This window comes from Orycteropus afer, unplaced genomic scaffold (assembly GCF_000298275.1).
Source record: "Orycteropus afer afer isolate SDZICR_OR568_19922 unplaced genomic scaffold, OryAfe1.0 scaffold00183, whole genome shotgun sequence".
Classification (NCBI taxonomy): domain Eukaryota; kingdom Metazoa; phylum Chordata; class Mammalia; order Tubulidentata; family Orycteropodidae; genus Orycteropus; species Orycteropus afer.
Window position 1 is genome coordinate 858078 of NW_006921770.1, and position 7039 is coordinate 865116.

At 40.9% G+C, this 7039-nt stretch overlaps 1 non-coding gene across 1 annotated transcript; it reads right to left on the bottom strand.

Annotated features, from left to right (window-relative positions):
• Positions 1–5596: 5596 nt before the first annotated feature.
• On the bottom strand, positions 5597–5669 carry TRNAR-ACG. Its single transcript has one exon. It is a non-coding gene; the product is annotated as a tRNA-Arg (tRNA).
• Between the last annotated feature and the right edge of the window lie 1370 nt (positions 5670–7039).

Sequence of the window (7039 nt, forward strand, 5' to 3'; positions counted from 1 at the left end):
AAATTGCTGTGTCTGGCAGTAATTACATACCTCCCATTAATAAATCCTATTTCTGAATGGTTTACTACACCCCTTTCTTCAAACACTGCAGGCTGAAACCTGTCAGATGAAGCCAGAGGCAGACTTGTGAGGAGAGGGCAAATAAAAAGGGGCGGCTTTCAGAGCATGAAAGAGCTATAGCCTCTGGAAGAGAAAGAGCCACAGGCTGTACTGGGAACCCAGATTCTCAGGTAGGAGGCAGGCTGTGATTCTTACCTCCCACATCAATCAGTCTCTCCCTGACTCCCATAGACTTTAGCTCTGGAATTTATCTTGAAGCCAAACCTACTGCCATTGCCTTGGCTCAGAATGCTTTACTCTCATCTGGAATATAGTGACCACCTGTAGTCTTATTACTATCCAGCTCATTGCCCATGTGGTTACCAGAGTGATGTTCCCATCATAAGCTCTGACCATGTCAGTGTCTTGGGTAAAAACTCCAGTAAAAACCAGTTGCCATTGAGTCAACTCCAGCTCATGGTGACTCTATGTGTCAGAGTAGAACTGTGCTCCACAGCACACTGAAACTGTGTTTTCAATGTCTGATGTTTTGGAAGTAGATCACCAGCTCTTTCTTCTAAGGTGATTCTTGGTAGATTTGAACTTCCATGCTTCCTATTAGTAATCAAGTGTCAAGTGCATTAACCGCACCACCTAGGGACTTAAATATGTAAGTATGTGTGTGTGTGTATATATATATATAGTGGTTCACAACACTGTAGGATAAAGTCGTATCAACTACTCCTTGGCAATCAAGGCCCTTCAGAATAAGAATCCTGCTATCTGCCCATGCTTATTTCCCAGAAATTATTTTGCATTATATTTTACCCCAATGGTTCTCCAAGGATGAGTCCCAGTTGAGTAGCATCTGCATCATCTGAGAACTTTTGAGAAATACAAAATCTTTCTTTCTTTTTTTTTTTGCTTTTGAAAATTTCTTTTATTTTGAAAGAACCACAGATTTACAGGAAGTTGCAAAAACAGTACAGAGTGATTGTGATTGTTGGGTCATGTGATAATTGTATGTTTTAAGAAACTAGCAGCCAAACTGTTTTTTGAGAAATGCAAATTCTTGACTTCACCTAGATCTACTGAATCAGAAACTCGGAGGTGGGGCCCAGCAATGGTTTTAACAAACCTCTAGGTGATCTTGATGTACACTACAGTTTGAAACTCTTTGCCCCCATTTTTCTTAAACTTTAATGTACACAAGAACAACTGGAGGGTCATGTTAAAATGTAGATTCTTATTCAGTTGGTCTGAGGAGGAGCTCAAGATTTTGCTGTTCCAGCCAACTCCCAAGGAATGCCAACACTGTTGGTCCATGGACTACACTTTGAGTAGTGAAGTGAACTATTTATAGTGACCTAAACACACTTACTACTTCTTGCTTCCATGCCTTGGTGAATGCTATTCTCTCTACCTTGCCTAGTTTTATTTTCCTCCCTTTCTCACCTTCCTTAGCCATCAAAGGCTCTTTCAAAAGCAGCCTAAGAAGCCCTTCCACTGGGAAGGCTTCCTTAAACATCAAGGTGGATAAAAGCCCTCCTTTCCTTCCAATCCTACATGACATTGCCTATGTCCATCAGAGCACTGATTATTCTGTCTGTCTGTGTCTATGTCCCTCCCTCATCTACAAGGAAGAGGATCCTTACTCTACAGCTCTTGGCAATACTGTAAGCACAGCACCAACCACAACACAGTGCCTGACACATAGCTGGAGAACAATGGAGAGGAAGGGAGGGAAGGAAGAAGGGAGGGAGAGAATCTTTAACAACCTGTCTTACCAAGTGGTAGAGAAAGTATTTGGGAGTGGAACTATACCCTTACCAGCACTCTCATTTCTCCTATATGTTACCTTTAGAAACTGCTGTTGCTTTTGAAGCAGCCAGCATAATACTTTCTGTCTTCCAAACCTAATTGTCTGCCTAATCCTAAAAGACACAAAACAGATTGTCTCCCTAAACTATGATTTCTAAGACAGAATGTCCAAAAGGAGATATGCACATAGGAAAGTCTCAGATAGGAAGATTCCACACACAAAAATTTCATGGACATTCCTTTATGTATTAATTCATGCATTCCCTCTGCAAACATTTATTGAATACTTACTATGTGTCAAACACTGTTTAGCAGTAGGGACAGATGAATTAGATCTCTCCCTGCTTCGAAAATGTCAGTCTAATGGAAGAAACAGATGCAGAAACCAATCAGGAAAAAATAATGTGGTAAAGGCTGCAATATAGGTGTGTACAGACCATGGTAAAATGCAAAGGTGTCTCCCATGATCTTTTGAATTTCCTCATATGCATGTGAAAGCTGGACAATGATAAAAGAAAACAGAAGGTTGGTGCATTTGAATTTTGGTGTTAGCAAAGAATATTGAATATATCATGGATTGCCAGAAGAACAAACATATTAATCTTAGAAAAAAATACAACCAGACTTAGAAAAAAATATTCCTTAGAAGTAAGGATGGCACGACTTGGGCTTGCTTATTTTGGACTCAGCAACAGCAAAGACCAACCACTAGAAAATGACATCCTGGTTACTAGAGTGTCAATGAAAACAAGGAAGCCTTGTTTTCCATAGATGGATTGACACAGTAGCCACAACAATGGACTCACACATACCCATGACCATGAAGATGGCACAAGACCAGTCAATGTTTCATTCTGTCAATCATAAGGTCACTGACATGAAATGAATTCTGCTTCCCCAAAAAAATAGATGCTGTAAATTCTAATCCCTACAACTGTGGTTATAATTCCATTTGGAAATGAGTTTTCTTTTTTATGATAACAAGCCATATCAGTATAAGGTGTATTTTAAGCCAATTATCTTTGAGATATTTCAAAAAAAAAAAAAATAGATTAGGCATAGACAAGGCAGCAGAGATGGGGGAAGATAGATGCCATGTCACAAGAGGATCACTAAGAAGCCAAAGAAGAGAGGCTGAACAGACAAGGATTTTCCCCCAAGGAACCTTAACCAAAGAACCAAGAAAGACAAGGACCTTCCTCAGTGCCCACAGAGAAAGAAAGCCCTCTTCTACAGCCGACACCCTGAATTCAAACTTGTAGCCTCCTAACTGTAAGAAGATTAATTTCATCTCGTTAAAGCCATCCACTTGTGTTATTTCTGTAATAGTAACACTAGACAATCACTGTGAGTCAGAGACGACTCAACAGCTATTAACAGTAATAGACTATGGAGCTGATGCTTCTGGTTTCTTGAGAAGGGATCAGGAAAGCATTAAAGAAGAAATGATATTTGAGCTGACTCTTAAAGGATGAGTTAAATTTTCAGGAACAAAATAGGAAAGAAGCACATTTCAGGCAGAGGGACTAGTACAGGCAAAGATGCAGAGGTTAGGAAGAATGCTGCACATTAGGGTTACATCAAGTAATCTGATATGGGCGGGGTAGATGGAGCTGATGTTAGGAAGTTGAGCAGAACCAGACCAGTCAGTTTAGCAAACATTTATTAAGCATCTGCCATGCACTTAGCACTGAGATATGCACTAGAGATACAGACAACAGTAAATAAGATAGAAATGGTTTCTACTCTCATGGAGTTTACAGTTTAGGAAGGGAGGTGGGGACAACATGAGCAAGAAACAAATACAATACCTGGACTTTGTCATGAACAAGGACCTGAGTCAGAAAAAGAATGAGGACTTCAGCTCCAGAAAAAGTGGCCAGGGAAGGGCTCTCTAATGAAATGAGCTCCAGCACAGGAGACGAAAAGAAAGGGGATATAAGAAGAGTATCCTTAGCAGAGAGAAAAGTTTAGGCAAAACCCCGAGGTGAGAAGAAATATGACAAATTTAAGAAACCAAAGTGAGTGGAATTAGTGAAAAGAGAATGACACAATTTGACAAAAATGGAATAGAAAGGCAGAAGGACCAAACCCTTCTGGGGTTTGTAGGCCACAGGGGGTGCTTAGACTTGATTCTAAGATCAGTGGGAGACTTTGGAGGGTTCATCAGCAGATGGATAACATGATTGGATTTTTCAGGGTGTTTTTCAGAAAGGTAACTCTAACTCCTTTGTAGAAAATGGATTGAAAGGCAAATAAAGGCAGACCTTCAGTAGTAAGGAGACTATGCAATTGTCCTCGTAAGAAACACAACAGGGCCAGGATTAATGCAGCAGCAACAAGGATGAAGAAAGCAGATCAGAAAAATCCCTCAGTTGGGAAAAATCTACACCACAAGCTCCCAGACTGGAACTTCCTATATTTAAAGCAAAAATACAGTAAGTTTTCTTTCAGCAGGTATCCATTTAAAAGAGCACCTTTCCTTTTTGTATCACACAGACTATCTGCCAGAATTCTTGGTTAGGGAACTCACAGATGCATCAGCTATTTGGCTCAAAATATAAGGAAGCTCTATAGTGGCCATATTCCCTGCCTCCTATGTACTGATGGTGAAATGCACTGAAACAAGCTAACACAACTGGCATATTTTCCATCTTGCCAATATTGGGCTGCCATAGCCTGGGCTAAGTTTCCAGTAAACTGACTGGCCAAGTCCCCAATCAGACTGAACTGAGAAATTAAGATCAGAGGATAACTGTAGAAGGGAATGATTCCATAAAATGGTAAGATTTTGCACAGCAAGGCATACAATTGTTTTCTTTTCTTAAACTCTCTTAAATCAAATTCACTGCCATCAAGTCATTTTTTATTTATAGTGACCCCCATTGGGTTTCCAAGGGTGTAAATCTTAAATCTTTATGGAAGTAGATTGCCCCATCTTCCTTCCATGGGGCAGCTGGTGGGTTTGAACCATTGACTTTCCAATTAGCAGTCAAGTGCCTTACCCACTGTGCCACCCGAGCTCGCTTAAACCCTCTAGAAGATATAAAATCAGAATGCTCCTGAGAACCAAGAGTGGTGAAATTTCATCTTGCCTACTTAGGCCACATCTTCAGGAAAGGCCAATCCCTAGAGAAGAACATCATGGCTGGTAAAGTAGAGGGTCAATGAAAATAAGAGAACCCTCAAAGAGATGGATTGACACAACAGCCACAAAAATGGGCTCAGACAGGTCAAAGATCGAGAAAATGGCTTTCATTCACCTACTGCTCCTATCTGCTTTCATCACCAGTCTGTGATTATCCTAGTTGTCACTTCCATGCCTGCCAGAAGCTAGTGGCAGCAGCTGGCTTACTGTAGCAGGCAAAATTTTGTTCCATTATACATAAGGTCACAAGGAGTCAGAGCTGACTTGACAGCAGCTAACAACTAGAATACCTGTGCTACATAACGCACATCGTGCCATTTAGCAGCATTTTAGGAAAAAGATTTTTCACTCGGGCCTTCAGAGCTTACAGCAAATTCTGTTGTTGTTGTTGTTATGTGCCGTGGAGTCGGGCACGACTCATAGAGACCCCTCCTTGGGTTTCCGAGGCTGTATCACTACAGAAGTAGATTGCCCAACCTTCCTTCCGAGGAGTGGCTGATGGGTTTGCACCACCAGCCTTCTGGTTGGAAGTCAAGTGCCGTAGGCACTATGCTACCAGAGCTCCTAAATACTAAGGTGATTAAAAACCGGGCCAGGCAGGAGTCAAACCTACAATCTTCTGATCCGTAGTCAGATGCGTTATCCATTGCGCCACTGGCCCCTGGCTCAGCAAATTCCAGTCAAATCTAAAAGATCTCCAAGGATAATTTGACCTAAACCCCTTTTTCATGGATGAGCAAGCTAAGATCCAGAGAGATAAAGGGACTTGTCTATACTCACAAAGCAATTTTTGGCAAAACTCTAGCTAGATTGCTGGTCTCCTAACTCTCAGTTCTGGGGCCTTTCTTTATAACTGCATGTGCTCCTCAGATCAGTGAATAACTTATTAAGCTTGCCTATATGCTGGACTCCAAATCCTCACTACTATGGAAATGAATTTTTAAAAGATAAATACTTAAATACATGTAGTGTTCTAAAATGGAATGCTTGGCTTATTCAAAATTTTGTATATAGGTATGACTTCCATGATATTCTAAACTCTTGAGCACAGGAACTGAGTCTTATTCATCTCCATATACTCAGTCAAGGAGCTTGGCAGAGAATAACTATTTGTCAAATGAATGAATGGATGCCTTATATGGAGTATTGTTTGCAAGTACCATTATTTTTTGCACATAATGCATCCATGTAAATAATACCTGCACTCACATAATGTGCACAGCATGCAAAGGAGAAACAAGAAAAAGGAGTTGTCCAGTGTGCAAAAAAACTGTAATCATGCATGCATTATTTGCATAAAAACACAGTATATAATGCTGTTGATTGGGGAGAGGGACCTTCCTAATGGGAACATTGCCAGTAGTGGGTGGGTGGCAATGATTTTTTTCCTTTGCTGGTCAATTGCCTTTTCAGGTGGTCTTTATTAAACCATCAATCTTCTAACTCTGACAGTCACTATGACCCACTGGCTCAAGAAAAGAATCTTTCTTAATTACCAGACCTTTCTTGCTCCCTCGAGATCCCTGAGTACTGCACCAGGTGGAGCTAATGGATGTGTAGTCTGGTTCCACCAGCAAGTGAAGTGTCTTTTGCTCAATCCTGAAGGCCTAGCTTGCTATTCCTGTATATTTAGAGGTGAAATCTGGTAGGCCATCTCATGTCTTATGTCTCTGGAAAAGACCTCTTTGCTCCAGCATTTGGAGCATTGCTAAGGGGTTCATGGTATTAACTGCAGAGTCAGAGCCACAAAGCTTGGATTCCCATCTCTCTCCTTCACCGTGACAAAGAAGCATGTTGCTTGACTATCCAGGCTTTGATTTCTCATCTGTAATGTGTTCCCTTCACCTGCACCACTTGAAATGCTGGAGAGCTCAATCCTAAGGTCTCTTCTCTCTTCTATGTTCATTTCCTTGGTGATCTTACCTGGTCCCATGGTTTCAAATACTATTTATATGCTGATTTGGTTCCCTAGTGCTGCTCTAACAGAAAATACCACAATGGGTGGTCTTAACAAAAAGTGATTTAGTCTCT